Below are 18,068 nucleotides of genomic sequence, written 5' to 3'. Positions count from 1 at the left end.
AGGTGTTATAACCTGAGTGATTTGCTATAATCATCCCCTACTGTTTTTATTTCTTGAAGCAGCTGTGGTAACCCTCCCCGCATGGAGTATATTCCTGTTTTACAATGACGCAAACCATTCATATACTTCATATAACATGGTCTTCCAAAGATACTGCAGGGAGCTGTTTGGGCAGAGTGCTGGCTGGAAAGAGGCTTGGAATACTAAACAAGGAAACTGTCTCCAATTGCTTGCCTCCTACTGTGTTCAGGGGAAAAGGACTTTGGGTAAATTCTTTGTAAAGAAACAGGATTGTATCAAAAAAAATCTGTCTACCATTAATTTCTCCTTCTAACAGGAACAACCCACAAGACTCTGAATATTGGCTAACCGCTGGGCCAAAAGGGGTAACACTATAGTGATCTCCCAGAAGTGACACTGTTTTAAAGAAACTATGGAAAATGAAGTCTTTGGATCTGAGATGGTCTTGTCTTGGAAAAAAAGCAGCAAAGATTATTGTACTATCTGTAATTCACTGGAGTGTAAACTGTCCCGTCCCGTCCCCCCCCCCCCCCACACACACACACACATGCCTTCCCTTGCTCCCACTCTCTGACAATGTCTGTAAAGATCTAAACTGGAGGATTATGAAGCCCGACTAATTGCCAAAGCATGTTGCAAGGTTCTCTGGTGCTTAGGTGTGAATAGCTAGACTAGGGTTTTACTTTGTGGAAACAGAAAGCTGTTTTTAGGAAGGCAGAATGCCTGAGTGAGTAAGTAATGAACTGAGAGCCAGGATGTTCCTCAGTTTTTTGGTGAGAATCTGACATGTTTTTGACCTTGGGCAGTTAACTTCCACATGCTTTAGTTATCTTAGTTCAAAATAATAGGCTAAAAACAGAGCTTCACTGAAAAACAGATGCTGTGAACAATTTTCCTGGGTAAATACATGGCAAATTACAGTACTATTATGAAGTGGTGTGACAGAAACGAATTTGGATGGTCCCGTGGGACACTGCAGTCAAGCACTGCAGTTGTTCTATATTTCCCCCATCCCAACTCTCTTCCCATGTTTCCAAATACATTAGAAATCAAGGATTACTTCCTGTGAATTGTTCCTGGTTGAGTTGGACAATACATAGGAAATATTTTAATGACATCTTTTTTCCAGAGTGGGTTCATCTGATCTTTAATAGTTGATTGGACAAGAGCCCTTTTAAAAAATACTATGTATTTCTATAAATAAGCTGTTTCATGTTATTTTGATCTTAAAGTTTGAGGGAACACTGTCCTTAGATTGCTAGAAAGTGGACCAGTTCCAATTGGTACAATAAGATATTTTACAAAGACATCAACATCACTAGGGACGTGTAAACGTTCCAAGGTATTATTTGGATTCACAGAGTTATTTGGAGTTCACAAATCCCTGAACCAAAGAACTTAGAAACAAGTTGGATTTGATTTAAATCACTAGTCAGGAAGACTCGATTTAATCATGTATTTCTACATAAAAGTGCATTCTTGTTGGTTGTTATAACCTTAATACATATTCTTCATAACTCAGAGATAGATGTAGGTTTCATTTTTAGAAGGTACTCACTATACATTTTTAAAGTGCTTTATTTTGAAAACTTTTCAGATTAGTTTTACAGCTATATTAAAAATTAATTATTGTTTGGTTATTTCATTTACCAAAGATAATTGAAGCAGATATATATGAAGTAATTGGGAGGTGACCTATCTCCAATTCAACAGGTTAATCATTAATATTTGGAGGATTTTCTTGCCATGCTGTATTAGGAGGAGAACATCACCAGAAAGACATTTAAATTGTTTTATTTAACTAAAACAATATTATGTAGTCAGGATTTTTTTCCTCAAAGCAAACATATAACATTTTAACAAAACAAGCATATGAATTTTTGAATTCAGCTAAACATTCAAGTTTTTTAAAGTATCAGAGGGGTAGCCGTGTTAGTCTGAATCTGTAAAAAGCAACAGAGGGTCCTGTGGCACCTTAGAGACTAACAGAAGTATTGGGAGCATAAGCTTTCGTGGGTAAGAACCTCACTTCTTCAGATGGCTTGCATCTGAAGAAGTTTTTTAAAATCAGTTTTGTTTTTATTAAAATTGTTTTTAACTAAAATAGTTAAATGAAATATTTAAAAAAAAATTAAATCGACTATGTCAGCCAGGTCAACATGAGAAACTTAAAATATTGGCTTCTGCAGCTAATTCAGTTGTCTTCACCTTCATTTTCCTGTTTGTTCATAATCTGGAAAAGAAAAACAAGCTTTCCTGCTTTTTCAGGTCCCAAATGATTTCTCAATTTGGAATGAATTAGTCCAAAGGGAGAAAATATTCTTTCTACACCGGCAGAAGAAGCTACTGCTGTTAAAAGTGAGATTATCACTTCAACAGTCTCTGAATCCAAGTGTTTCACTGGTGTGAATTTCTTTAAAACATCATCAGCAAACATATATTTCTTGAATGGTTCACCCTTAGCTCTGAAGTTTATTATAGTTGGCATTATGGAGGGATGATTGCTGGATGTCCATGTCATAGCCAACTCCTCTTCTTCAGCAGTTAAGATTTGACCCTGGTACCGAGTATTGAGAATATTTGCAAGAAAATGAGCTGGAGATAGTGCTTGTCCCATTCATTTTTTTAATGCTTGTAATTTAACTCTATCATTGCATATTTCTCGTTTTAAGATCTCACTCAGTTCCTTCCAAATTTCAACAGCGTCAGCAATAAAACAGCTATTTCCCTGCATTTTGTTCAAGGCTACAGAAATAGGCTTCAGGGTACTCAGCATGTGTTCAACATTTCTCTTAAGCCCAATGTTGAGAACCTTGGCTGTGACAGTGCCATCTATTTTTTCACAATTTTGTTCACAAACTGTCATCAGATTAGGCCAGTGCCTTTTGATATAGTGCTCAAAACAGTCCACTACTGAGTTCCATCGCACATCTTGTGGGAGAGTTAGCTTGGTTCCTCGCACTTTTTTCAGAGTAGCTGCTGCACAGTGGTTCTTACAGAAGTATTTTGCAATTTCAATAACATTAGCCTTTATTTCTGGAACACTGAAATCTTTGGCTAGGAGGTGCATCAAATGAGCACTGCAACCATATGTTATTAGCTTGGGACTCTCCTCACTCTCTTCTAAATAATTTCTTCTCATCTTGGATACATTTGCAGCATTGTCTGTGACCAAGCTGCATACCAGACATTTGAACTTTTTTTCATAGTTTGTTATAGTTTTTACTGCTACTTCTTGTAAGTATTCTGCTGTGTGTGCATTTCCTGATGTATCAATTGTTTCTTTAAGGAAGACATTCCCTTCTTCTGTTGTCATGGAAGCACATACAACAGGATCATTGTGGAGACTGCTCCACCCATCAAGACTCAGGTTAGCAATTTCACCCTCTAGACCTTTTGCACACTGCTCAATTTCTCTTTCATACACTTTATCCAGAAATTTGCCTCAAACATCTGCTCTGTTGGGTGGGCTGTATCCTGGTCTTAATGACTGAACCATGTTAATGAAGTGTGGGTTCTCAATCATACGGAAAGGAGAGTTTGTTGCATAAACAAATCAGCCAATTTTTTCATCAATTACCTCTTTTTGTAATCTGCTGGTTCTTATCACAAACTTATCTATGGTTGTTTCTGGATGATGGAGATTTTTTTTCCTTTTTGCTACAGGTGATATACTGTGGCTATGTGACATACATGATGTGACTGAAACACTATCATTGGCAGATAACTCTGAAACTGGAGAAAATGATGGTGATCTTGAAGGTGGATAGTCTTCCGAATCCTGTATGTTGAGGATGGAGTCTCCTAAACAAAATAAGTTAATGCCGTTATTTAATTATTATTACCAGACTGCTCGTTTAGTATTACTCATTGCATTCACTGACACGCAGTACTATTTTAAAGGTGAAATTGTAAAAGGAAGATCTGCCTATTTCAGCTATCTATTTTTTGTCACAACTGCATCTAAAATGATAGTACCACAGAGTAACAACTATATTTTTGCCCAAACATGAGAATTCAAGAATAGTCATAGAATCATAGAATATCAGGGTTGGAAGGGACCTCAGGAGATCATCTAGTCCAACCCCATCCCCAGACAGATTTTTTTACCCCAGTTCCCTAAATTGCCCCCTCAAGGATTGAACATGCAACCCTGGGTTTAGCAGGCCAATGCTCAAACCACTGAGCTATCCCTCCCCCCTGAAGGTAATCCTGAAGGAAGACAGGCAGTCCTTAAAGAAGTAGTATGAAAAAAAAAAGTTTACCAACCTGAAGATCCTGCATGTTCAGACATGTTCCTTTCATTGTCTTCAATGCAGATTCCTCCTGAAAAGGAACACTTCTCATGATGTTGTTTCATTTGGGAAACCAGGCCTTGCATTTCTTTGTTGCACTGTTTGCATTTTGCATGCATGCCTGTCCTACCCACAGATAGAGGAACTTCATTAAAATATTCCCAAACTGGGTCTCTTTTATGGCCTGCTGCCATTATAGGTTTTTTCTTCTAGTGAGAGAGTGGTATGGTAGATCTCAAATCAATGAAGGCTACACTCAGAAAGACCTCAAGACTTCTGGAATATGCTGCTCAAACAGTTTCACTTTTGTTTCTACTGCCTGTCCTTCCCTTCTTACATTTATCTCCAGACTTCTTCTCCTTGTCCAGATCTATTCCACCCCCAACAATCTTCTATTCATTGAACTTTTTGAAACTTTGCACTTTTAGAGAGAGGTAAGGGATTGACTCTATGTACACAAATTTGCAGAGGGACAATAGAGTTGAGGTCTGTTATTTCTCACCTCTATATATTATTGTTTTTATTTAAAAACATTTTTGCTGTTAAGTATGTTATCTCTGGAGACACAAATCCACAGTTTGAGAACTGCAAAACTAAGCATCTCTGATGGTATCTTCTAGACTGAGCACTGAGTCCCATTGGATAGATAGAAAGATGAACCTAAATAATCTATACAGAAGCCCCTGGAACTCCATAAGATTGGGTCCCTAATGCATGAACTATTGGAACTCATTTACAAAACTTTTCTTAAACATTACATGAATATATTGTCTCATACTATAGAATTAGAATGTATAATTTCTATTCCATGATGAGATAGCTTTGAGCTATAATATATCTTAATTAAAACTATCTTTAGATAGGTTTTGTCCTCAAAAAGCATTTTATCAAAAAAATCCATTTTAAATACAAAAAATCCGATTTAAATTTTAAAAAATCCAATTTAAAAAAGAAAAATCATTGATTTTACCCACCCTGCTTAAAAATAAAACAGACCTATGAGATTAGGCAGTCTATCTCCCTGCCACTACAGGTGTGAACCTCAAACACTCATGTTTCTTCCTAGTACAATTAAATGTTTTTAAACTATTTCCTAGCTACAGTGAAGACTGAGATACCATGGAATACCATGAGTATACCTCGTGTATACCACACCAAGGAGGGAGTCCCAGCCCAACAAGCAAAGCATGGCTGGTTTTGACAGGCTGCAGAACCTGTAGGCGCAGGTTGGTCCAGAATGGGAAGGGCCTCCATACAAAGAGGCGGATCAAGAGTGATCTTTATATACCCCACTCCTCCACAGTCATGTGTCTGCTGCCCAGTCTCCCCTCAGTCTCTTCCCCAGCCTGTCCCTGCACCTACACAAGTTTGTTTGCTTAGCACTTCAGACAAACAAAAATGAGAATTTCTGACATTTCAACATTTGTTTGTCTCAAATTGGAACAAAAAGTGGAAATTTCAAAAAAATGTTGTGGCACAGAAATCCCAAAAAATTCTTTTCAGAAATGCCCAACTATTTTGTTTCAATATTTTTCATCAAAATGAAACAATCAACTTTACCAAAACTAAAAGGTTTAGTTTCAGTTTATCGAACTGATCCAAAATTCTTAGTTTCAAATCACTTCAATATTAAATTGAATTTTCCCAGAGTGGCACATTGCCTTATGGGAGTTGTAGTTCTGGACCATTATGCCCCATTTCCTGCTATGAGATAGGCTCCCTGGCTGGACTACATCTCCCATACTGCATTTAGGTCATGTGAAGAAAAGCTCTGTGTTAGCTCAAAAGCTCGTCTCTTTCACCAACAGAAGTTGGTCCAATAAAAGATATTACCTTCCCTACCTTGTCTCTTTAATATCCAGGGATCAAGACAACTACAACACTGCAAATATAAAATTATCTTGATAGTCTAGACACTTACAGGTTTCAGAGTGATAGCTGTGTTAGTCTGTATCAGCAAAAATAACGAGGAGTGGAAGTGGCCTATTCTCAACTGTTGACAAGAAGGGGTGAATATCAAGAGAGGGGAAATAATAATAAAAATAATAAAAAGTAATTTTCCCTCCCTTGGTATTCACCCCTTGTCAACTGTTGAGAATAGGCCACTTCCACCTTAATTGAATTGGCTCGTTAGCACTGACCCCCCACTTGGTAAGGCAACTCCCATCTTTTCATATGCTATAATATATATTCTTTTTACTGTATTTTTCACTCCATGCATCTGATGAAGTGGGTTTTAGCCACGAAAGCTTATGTCCAAATAAATTTGTTAGTCTCTAAGGTGCCACAAGGACTCCTCGTTATAGACACTTACAGACAATTAGTACAAACATGAGGATTATTTTGACAGTCCAATTTAAGTGTGTGTGTGTGTCTGCCAACAACCTGTGCAGTAATTGTTAAACATCTACCTTTCCATGGCTGTATCTTCACATTCCTCCCCAGATTCCAACTCATGCCACAGCAAATTTACCCCCTTTCCCAGGAAATCTCTTCTGCTGAATGTGCTAGAGTACGTGTAAACAGTCCTGGAAAGAACAGAGCCGATAAACAGCATATGGATGTTCCATTTTGGCAGGACAGCCCTGATTCAGCAAAACACTTAAACACACAGCTAAATCTCACAGGTTCCATTTAAATCCAAAAGAGGTTTGAAGTCTTTATTTTCCTGGTTTTGAGTAAATATTTTCTTACATCAATGGGATTTAATCATGTGCTTAAGTGCTTTGCTGAATCAGGGCCTTGCGGCAGGAAGAGAGTCTGTGTTTATTAAGATTTTAAAATAATTTATCCTCTTAACTGTCACAAAAATAAGTTTGCTCTCAAATTCATGTGGTGGGTCTTCCCTGTACAGTCCTCCTCTGTTGCTCTGAAATTACATTGCTCTCAGTTGCTGTTTCAGCAATGAAAAGAACCACATCATTCCAAAGAGACAGGCAAGAAACTCCTCTTAAATAACAATGCATCATTTTCAAAATGGTAACTATGGTTCTTTTGGTAGTAGTCTTTGCCCAATAGAGCTTTACGCATTCCCATTTTTAACCTGTAACCCCCATTGAAGTCCAATGTTCATCCTTCCATTTGAGAACTCCCTATGAAACACATCAGCAAAAATATCTTTGCTCCTCAATCAAGAACAGCTGCAATATTCTTATACCAGCTCAAGTACCAATGGGCACTATAAACCAAGGCCAAAAGAGACGGGGTGCTCCTGAGAAGCAGTGGATCAGGCATCAGCAACAGGCCATTTGGCCCTTTTATATATCAAGCAGCCCCCTACACCACACTATTACCCATACCTATGGAGCCTTTAGGGCTTGATTTTCATAAGCGCACAAGCAATCAGACAGCATGTTTGAACTTCCTATACCAGCTTGCATGTCCACACGATTTGTGTTTGCAAATTAGACATGCAGTTATTAAAACTAAACCCTTAAAGTTTTTGGTCATATGATGAGTTGCCAAAGCAGCTGGGGGCAAAGATTTAACCATAGGTCCATTCCAGTCCATCCCGCGGCTTCTTACATGCTTTTCAGGGCAACACATTAAAGGCCTGATTCAGTGCCAATTGAAGCCAATAGGCATCTTTCCAGGCTCCAAACAGACATTAATTCTTGCCTTAAGGTCACTAATATTACCTAGTTCTACTGTTACATTTAGTATAAACCTATCAGGACGGAGACACAGTGGAGTCTGTCTCTGAAGTCCAAGCAGCTCTCTCCCATGGTACCTCTCACAAGTATTTAGGCACTTACTGTATATACTGTGGGTAGTTTCCTCTTGGTCCCTTGCCCCTCCCTCTCAATGAGGAACATGGCTTTTTTTGTCAGTCTCCTCCTCAGACAGTCCAGACTAATCCCCGCAAGTAAATCCCATTGCCCTTGTGTCTTCCTTTGTTGAGCCCATCTGTATGTAATATTCCAAATATGCCCTCACAAGCCTTAGCCCTCGAGATAGATTGTTTTTGCTGCTAACAAGTAAAGGAGGTGCCTTTGTCTGATAAGCAGCTGTCAGTTGTGAAACGAGTGCGCCCAAACTGAGCATTTCTGAATCGATTATGTGGATTATTAAAAACAATGGACTCTAAAGCAACATAATACACCATGATAGCTTCAATTTAGGGCTATGAATTCTAGAATGAGGGCATGTTCAGGAATTAAGAGGTAGTTCTTCAACCACAGGAGGTTGGTGAGCCTGCCTGCAGCTCAGAGCAGACTCCTGAGTGGAGCTGGTGAGATAACCTAATTTCTAAAGAGTCCCCCTGGTGCAACAGACCCTGGAAAAGACCTCCTTTAAGTGTCCATTTGTCAAGTAATGGAATTGTATCTGAAGACTCTAGCAAACAGTGAGCTGGTAGAAGAAGGTTAATTTCTAAGATGTCTACGGTAAGGAAATTAGCAGGTTTTGTCGATGGCTGTCAGATGTGGTTCTCCCTCTCCCGCCTCTTCCAAGCCAAGTTGAAAACATTTGCCCCTCAGGGGAACAGAGTCATAGCAAAGCACGCTAGGCATGTGTTCTTTGCAAGTGTTTATTAATACTTGTCACAAGCTGTGATGGAGTAGGGAGTATTAACCTGGTAATGCTGCATGGACATTTCACTAGCTTACTGTCTGCATCAATACTAGATGGTGGTGGGATATAAGGGAGTGCCTTCACTTGAGGGATGATACTTGAGCACATAACCTGAGCCCAGGAGGGGGTTGGGGCCAGGTTAAACCTTCTGCGCAGGAAGCTGGACAAAGGCTAGAGGAGGGGCTGGGGCGTGTGGCTGGGTGAGACAGCTGGATGGGGTTTTCAGTTTGGAGCTGGCTGGGGAAATGGAGGGAGGCCCAGAACCGGGGTCTGGGCTCCCTACCCCCCAAGATGGACCTGACTGAGGGGTCCTGTTCTCTGTACCAAACAAGCTCTGTTTTAGACTGTGTTCCTGTCATCTAATAAACCTTCTGTTTTACTGGCTGGCTGAGAGTCACGCTGAATCGCCCTGACTCCCCCACACTCCGTGACACAAGCATAGAGCTATTTATGCAATGATCTAAGTACTTAACTAAGCTAGGTAGTCATTAGCCCCATGTTATGAAAGGAGGCATGGCAAGGGTATGTCTACACAGGAGGTGGAAGGTAGAATTTCCAGCTCTAGGAGACATACATGCACTAGCTGTGATCAGACTAGCATGCTAAACATAGAAGTATAGCCACAGTGGCATCAGTGGCTAGCAGCTCTGAGTATAAGCCCATCCAAGACCCTAGGTTCATACTTGGGGTGACTAGCCCCTCCCACCATTTGTACCATATTTCTATTTTCAGTGCATTAGCATCAGAAGTAGCACAGTATGTCTCCTCAAACTGGGAATTACAGCAGCTAGCTCCATTGCAGACATATCCTAATTGACTTGCTCAGTGTCATACAACAAGTCAAAGGTATCGTTGGGACTCGAACCCATTGCATTTCCAGCCCAATGTTCTAACCACTACCCCATACTGCCCCCGTGATTTGCATAAACAGGAGGTTACTCATTTCAACCTCACTTCTGTGTAATCTGGAAGAAAACACTCTTTGACTGACTTTGCCCGGGCAGGGACTAAGCTGTGCATTTTTTTAGTGCTGAGTTTGTATTCAGTGCCGCTGACTGTTTCTCTTTCATGCATCTGCTTGTTATGTTAAACCCTGTAATGTCTATACTCAGGTACATACGTTTTGCTTATATTTGCGTGACTCACTGAGCATTGCTCAGGAGAAATGTATGGAAAAGCACATTCATCCTAATACTCGGCTACATACAGGAAAAGACGTCGAGCTCTGGGAAATTAACACAAGTACTGGTGTCAGCGAAACAAAACAAAACAAACCCCACACATTCCATTTGGACCTCACCAGAAAAGCCTGGGAATGGGTTGCTACATCAAACACTTATTTGTTAATACACCTCATGAAGCTGGTGGAATGTGACAGGGCTGTTAAAAGGGCCCTGCTTCTGAATCCAGTTATTGATGCAGAGCATTTTAACTGCTGGAGTTGGGTCCTTAGCAGCCCAGGAGTTGAGTAGCCGAAGTTTACTGGAGTCCACTGTGGGCAACAGGAAATGTTTCAGATGAAACTCTAAACCAAGTATGTCTTCTTCACATCTAACCTATGGGAGAACATTCAGATGGGTCTGCACAGGACAGAGACACTTAGGACACTGGGGCTTGGTCTACACTACCCCCCTAATTCGAACTAAGGTACGCAACTTCAGCTACGTGAATAACGTAGCTGAAGTCGAAGTACCTTAGTTCGAACTTACCTTGGTCCACACTCGGCAGGCAGGCTCCCCCGTCGACTCCGCGGTACTCCTCTCGCCGAGCTGGAGTACCGCAGTCGACGGCGAGCACTTCCGGGTTCGACTTATCGCGTCCAGACTAGACGCGATAAGTCGAACCCAGAAGTTCGATTGCCAGCCGCCGAACTAGCGGGTAAGTGTAGCCAAGGCCTAAGTTCTATAGGAAGGGATCACACAGGGGGAAAAAAACAGTTCTTCCTTCTCAGTTAATCCCATGCAATGAATCAGATGGCATGAAATCAGCTATTTGTCTCCATTTGGCACTTTTTATAACATTTCATTTCATACCCTAATAAAAACAGCATGTTTGTGAGCTACACTGAAAAGCTATAGGAATATTAATGATCTATCTCTAGGAATGCTTCTACTCTCCCAGCTAGGCTGTAGTGGCCCAGGGGCTCCCCCTAGCTTGTTACAGAGAAGCTCTGCTTAGCTCAGTGGGGCCACGAAAGTGTGCCTAAAGAGGCTAGTGAGGGACGAAAGAGGGTCATACTTCAGGGAACATGCTGCAGTAGGGTGACCAGATCACCCAAGTCAAATATCGGGACGCGAGGGGGCGTGGCGGGAGGGGGTAGGGCAAAAAAAAAAAAAAACACACACACACACCCCTTCCTCCACAAGCGCTGGAGGGAGGCCCGGGAAGCGCGGGGCCGGGGTGAGTGAGAGTCCAGCCTGGCCCCGAGCGCAGGCAGGACTCAGTCGGGCGGTAGGGAGAGTAGGGGGGTGGCCCACGGGGCCAGGTGGCGGGACTCTGGAGCAGCCACTGCTGCAGCTCCCACTGCCGCGGGGGGAGGAAGCGGCTGATGACTGCGGCTCTGGCGCCGCCAAACCCCTCGAGCCTGGGCCTGTTGCGGGGACCCAACAGCGCGCACGCTGCGCCCAGCCCCTGGCCAGTCGCGTCTGGGCTGCTGCCCAGCTGGTGCTATCCCGCGGCGGCCCCGGGGCGGAGGCATCAGCAGCCCAGCCCCGTTGGTTCCCCTGCAGCACCTGAGCAGGATGGGGGGGCTGGGGCCTGCTGCCCCCACTTCGGGGCCGCCGCGGGATAGCACTAGCTGGGCAGCAGCCCAGACACGACTGGCCAGGGGCTGGGCGCAGCGTGCGCATTGCTGGGTCCCCGCAGCAGGCCCGGGCTCAGGGGGTTCAGGCCCGGGCGCCAGAGCCGCAGCCGCCGAGCTTGACCATCGGCTGCTTCCTCCCCCTGCGGCAGTGGGAGCTGCAGCAGCGGCTGCTCCCAAGTCCCGCTGCTCGGGGGGGGGAGAACAGCCGCCGCCTGGCCCCACGGGCCGCCCCCCTACTCTCCCTACCGCCCGACTGAGTCCTGCCTGCGCTCGGGGCCAGGCCGGACTCTCACTCACCCCAGCCCCGCGCTTCCCCTGCGTCTCCCGGGCCTCCCTCCACAAGCGCCGGATGGAGGAGGAATGGCGAGCCTGGGGAAGAGGCGGGGATTCGGGGAGGGAGCCAATGGGGGAAGGAGGGGGCGGAGTCAGGGCGGGACGGGGGGGTGGGGGGGCCGCGAGCACTTCCGGATTCCGGAGTATTTGCTTGTTTGTCCAGTGTCCCGACCTAACATTGGTCGGGACGCAGGACAAACAAGGAAATATCGGGACAGTCCCGATAAAATCGGGACATCTGGTCACCCTATGCTGCAGTTAGAAGCACAGGAGGAAGGACAACAAAGTCTGTCCTACTGTGGGGAAGCCTAATTCCTGGTGGTGAAGCCATTAGGGAGAGGTCCTATTAAAACTATAAGAGAGTAAACATACCGAGCCAGGCTGCTGTGCAGTGATTTGTTGCCAAGCTCACTGGAAAGCTGAGTCACTACTGGAAGAGTGTGTCAGTGATATGACATACACTCATCCTTGGTGTGGAGGGTGCTGGTTACTCCCACAGATACTTGACAGAACCACAGTGCAGGGAATTTCTTATTCACTGTACTTGATGGAAGCGAAGAGAAAGAAGCAAGGGGCCAAAATCAGAATGAGGTATAGAATGTATAAGTTAGACCCCCTTTACTATTCAGTGAGACACTTATTTACATCTGCCATCCATATGTAAGGGAATCAAAGCTTGTATACCTTACATGCAGAAAAGCCAGAAGCAAATAAAATATGTGTCATTTAGAACAGTGGTTCTGAGCCAGAGGTACGCGTACCCCTGAGGGTGCACAGAGGCCTTCCAGGGGGTACATCAACTCATCTAGATATTTGCCTAGTTTTACAACAAGCTACATAAAAAGCACTAGGTAAGTCAGTACAAACTAAAATTTAATACGACTTGTTTAAACTACTCTATACACCATACACTGAAATATAAGTACAATATTTATTTTCCAATCAATTAATTTTGTTATATGGTAAAAATGAGAAAGTAGCAATTTTTCAGTAATAGTGCTGTGATACTTTTATGTTTGATTTTTGTAAGCAAGCAGTTAAGTGAGGTGAAACTTGGGGTACACAAGACAAATCACTCTCCTGAAAGGGGTACAGTAATCTGGAAAGGTTGAGAACCACTGATGTACAAGTAGCCCCCAGCCTCTCACAGCTCCTTGATTTGTGTTAGACCAGCTTCAATTCCCTTACACCTGGGGTATAGAATGGGTGGCACAATAGCTAAGTATTAGGAGCACACAGTCTATCATGTATCTATTTTTCAATTCCAGTTTAGTCTACAAAGTGGTTATTTGTGACCCTGCTTCTGTGTAGACTTTTACTGCTTGTACGGCATGTCGTTTGGCTGCCATGATTTATTGAGTCAGGGTATTCAGTGCAGGTTGATTAAAATGTCTGGGTTATGTTTTCTGTATTCCTACACTATCCCTATTCCATATACATATGTGCAGGAGGCAAAAGAATCTAATTTATTATAGCTTTGAGTGTAGGGAAGTAGTGACTTGGTGAACAATGGCATCTACATAAGATGTTATTGTTTAGAACAGATGTTTGGAAGAGACAGACATGGCAGGCAAACAATGCTTCACAAAACATTATGCCATGTTCCAGCCTTGGGAGGAGGAGATAATGAGAGTGTGAGGTTTGTGGAGAAACAGGACTTCCTACTGTCATGGTATCATAAGGTACCTCTACACTGCAGACTCCTGTTGGTAACAAGTAGCATACCTACACTGCACGCCTCCACAGCATGAATATAAATTGCAGTGTAGATGATGAGGCACTGCTCAGGTGAGTAAAGACACACCTGACCCCTGGGGGTATGTACCTGAGTATAGACCCTACACAACTCTCTGCAGCTGAAGCTGTGCCTCGCCAATCTACACTGCTGTTTTCCTTGCCACAGTCACTGACTCCAGCAGCAGGGACAGGCTCTGGCAGGCTTCCCATTGGCAAAGCCTTTCACTGACACATGTAGCTCCACACCAGTGTGGATGCTGCCTGTTTTTCCTGAGGCAGGTAGCTACACATAGCCTACACGCTGCTGCAAGTGGTGTGCAGTGTAGATGTAGCCATAGAAGCAGAGGTGAAAGGTCCTGGGTCTCTAGTTAGAACCTGGATAGAAGGAACGCAACTGAATCTTTGGCTGCACAACAGCTGGAGATTGGAAGAGTTTGAGACATAGGAATAGTGGCCACTCTTTTCCCCTTCATCAATGACAGCACTAAAAAAGCTACCACTCCCAAGCACTCAAATGGTTATCTGCAGTGAATGATCACTCACAAGATTACTTCTATAAACTCATTTCTACATCATCTCAACCCAGGGGACAGTCAAAAGCAGCCTTCAGTGAATCAAGAAAAATCACCCACCATGTAATTTTAACTTGTCCCCTATTGAAGACACTTTTAAAATGTCTTCAAAGACTTGCTCCAATTACTAACTCTCCCACAGAATATTTTTAGACTTAAAAGTGGAAGAGACCTGACAACAGTATTTAACTCTGGCAAGAAAACGTGGCTAGTCTGTAAAAGCAAATGCCAAGTAACAATCTTACTATCCAGTGAAGTTCTCTGTAGGTTTCCTGGATTTAAGCAGATTTTTAAAAGAATATTACCCTTAATGATTTTCTTTATGACTGGGAGAAAATTAAATAGAATTAGAACTTTTTGTCATTCTACTAACATTTGAATATATAGCCCTAGTTTTGCTTTTTTGAAAGCTACTTAAATTATGATTGTATGAAAGAACTTGAAGTTAGGTCTAGATACATCTGTGACAGGATGTACTAGGCATTTGCTGCCCCCTGCAGGAGGCACCACCACTTTGGTGCACCCCACCCAAAGGTGTTCTTTTGGGGGGAAAAGAGCAGCAAGTTTAGACATTCAGGAGCTGCCTAGGGAGGCCACTCAAGATCAGCTGCAGGCAGAACAATGAAAATTAGTCCTCCAGCGGTTACCAGGGCTGGGAGCAGACAGAAGCTAAACAGGGACCAACAGACATAGTAAAAAAGGCTTGTTGTTTCTTCTAACAGGGCAGTTCTGGGTAAAGCTGGGACAGGGGAGGAAGAATGTCCCCTTCTTAAAACCTGAAAGCCTGGCCTGAGTAAAGGCCTAATCCAGGCTGTACCTTTTGAGTGAGTCAGCAAAAGGCTGTTTTTGTTTACAGCATGGAACACAAAGCCTGGGTAGCCACCTTGAGTTGAGCAGCCATTTGACTGCTGTAAAATTACAGGGAGTTTATTTGCAAAGTACTCCAAGGGTTAAGGTAAATACAAGGCAGTCTCCCATCCCCTCTTCTTTGCATGCTGCTCATAGGAGCTCAGCTCTTAAGTCCATAGCAGAAGGGAACCTTTTTTTTTTTTAAACAAAATCTCCCCCCCCCTCAAAAAAAATATTTTGCCTTTAATTTTGCATAGCATTGTTGAGTTTCCGACTATAAATAAAAATGCTTAGAAAGAAATTACAAAATTGCGTAGAGTGGATCAGAATTTCTCATACAAGATGTCATTTCACATCTTCCTCTTCCAATGAGTCAGCAACAAAAATCAAATATAGAATCCAGGTCTCCAGATTCCTGTACTAACTATTCCACATCCCCAAGAATACCTCTAAAATTCTGAAGCTAGCCTGAAATCTCTACAGTACAGAGACTGAGACCTCAGCATCTGACTATGTCCCTGTTAACTGCATAAAGGAATACAGGAAAAATCATTAAACACAAAACCTTGTCCTTAGTGCGGGGAGGAGGGAAAATCAAAAGAAACTGATTTTATTTCACACAATATCCAGTTGCCACTGACAGTCTGAATGAAAAAGAGAGTAAACAGTGAAAAGGGATATTAGACAGTTTCTTAAAGAAACTGTCAGCCCTGCAAAATAAAAGAAATCCCAATAGCAAGCTAAATGATTTTTTACAACATATTTGTCCTGCTCAACATATATTGATCTTCACTAACATCTTAACTTCCTGTCTGGATACCCTATTGCAGAGTGGTCTTTTCCACATTTCCCATGTGTTTGGTTGGTTGGCAACCTGGATTATGCCCGTATTCTGTTACAGCCCTTATGAACTGCACTAAGGTCTGGTCTGCACTTAACACCGGTCAGTGACATAGCTATGCCGACCTAACTCCCAGCATAGATGCTAGTCGTTTGATGGAAGAATGCTTCAGTTGACCTAGTTACTATTGTTCAGGGAGGTAGTGCTCCTACAGCAATGGAAAAACCCCTTCCATTGGTGTAGGTTGTGTCTATGCTACGGGGTTATGCTGGTATAGCTATGGCACCATAGCTATGCTGGCCTAGTCCCCATAGTGTAGACCTGGGGTTAGATGTGTTGCAGTTGGGTACATTATAAATCAACAGCCAATTTCCCACAGCATGTATGGCCAACATGTGAGACAAACAGGCCTCCTGCGAATACCTATAAGATAAAGTAAACTGCAATACTTACTAAAGTTTATCAAAAACAATGAGGAGTCCAGTGGCACCTTAAAGATTAACAGATTTATTTGGGCATAAGCTTTCGTGGGTAAAAAAACTACTTCTTCAGATGCATGGAGTGAAAATTACAGATGCAGGCATAGATATACTCACACACAATAACAGAACACCACAGACCATCACGTATAGCCCCCAGCTAAAACCTCTCCAGCACATCATCAACGATCTACAACCTATCCTGGAAAATGATCCCTTACTCTCACAGGCCTTGGGAGGCAGGCCAGTCCTTACTTACAGACAGCCCTCCAACCTGAAGCAAATACTCACCAGCAACTACACACCACATCACAGAAACACTAACCCAGGAACCAATCCCTGGAACAAACCCCATTACCTACTCTGTCCCCATATCTACTCTAGCAACACCATCAGAGGACCCAACCACATGAGCCACACCATCAGGGGCTCATTCACCTGCACATCTACTAATGTGATATATGCCATCATGTGCCAGCAATGCCCTCTGCCATGTACGTTGGCCAAACCGGACAGTCTCTACGTAAAAGAATAAATGGACACAAATCAGACATCAGAAATGGTAACATACAAAAGCCAGTAGGAGAACACTTCAATCTCCCTGGACATTCTATAACAGATTTAAAAGTAGCCATCCTTTAACAAAAAAACTTCAAAAACAGACTTCAAAGAGAAACTGCACAGCTACAATTAATTTACAAATTTAACACCATCAATTTGGGCTTGAATAGGGACTGGGAGTGGCTGGCTCACTACAAAAGCAATTTCCCCTCTCTTGGTATTGACGTGACCTCCTCATCAATTACTGAGAGTGGACCACATCCACCCTGATTGAATTGGCCTTGTCAGTGCTGGTTCTCCACTTGCAAGATAACTCCCTTCTCTTCATGTGCCAGTATAGTTATGCCTGCATCTGTAATTTTCACTTCCTGCAGCTGAAGAAGTGGGGTTTTTACCCACGAAAGCTTATGCCCAAATAAATATTAGTCTTTAAGGTGCCACTGGACTCCTCATTGTTTTTGTGGATACAGACTAACATGGCTACACCTCTGATACTTGACACCATAAAGTTTATCAAACTCATTTAGTTCTGTAGCAGAAAATACTATGCAAGTTACTCACCAAATACAGACTGCTTTACCATTTTTGTATTTGCAGGGAGACTTGCAAATCATTCTCTAGCCAAAAATGCCATTCAGCAGTTAAATTTGTTGAGCCATTAAGGTTCAAAAGTCGCCAAAAGCTGAGCCCAGCCTCAGTGCTCTGAGTAACAACGACAGAACCACAAAGGCCCAGCACTGACGTCCTAAAGGCACAATGCCTGTGTTGTACGTTTCTTTATGTCTATCAGCAACCCCAGTGGATGATGTGTAGTAGTCAAAAATCCTCAGTATGACCCTGCATTCATAGTTTGAAGGAGCTGTTTTGTTAACAGTCAATATTACAGGTCTGATCCTGGGGCTGGAAGTAAGACCCTAATGCTGGAGAGCAGACCATGATGATTTGATCTTCTCACAGGGCGAGAATCTACCCTGGAGATTAAATCCCATGAGATCAGTCCAACAT

The 18,068-nt window shown here is 42.8% G+C and overlaps 1 long non-coding RNA gene across 1 annotated transcript; it reads right to left on the bottom strand.

Moving 5' to 3' along the window:
• Positions 1–1,583: 1,583 nt before the first annotated feature.
• LOC135972602 (uncharacterized) lies at positions 1,584–4,593 on the bottom strand. Its single transcript, XR_010589091.1, has 2 exons — positions 4,291–4,593; positions 1,584–3,825 (listed from the first exon to the last, which is right to left on the bottom strand). It is a non-coding gene; the product is annotated as an uncharacterized LOC135972602 (long non-coding RNA).
• Positions 4,594–18,068: the final 13,475 nt, after the last annotated feature.

Source organism: Chrysemys picta, chromosome 7 (genome assembly GCF_011386835.1).
Source record: "Chrysemys picta bellii isolate R12L10 chromosome 7, ASM1138683v2, whole genome shotgun sequence".
In the NCBI taxonomy this organism is placed as follows: Eukaryota; Metazoa; Chordata; order Testudines; family Emydidae; genus Chrysemys; species Chrysemys picta.
This window is presented reverse-complemented; position numbering and strand designations above follow the sequence as displayed.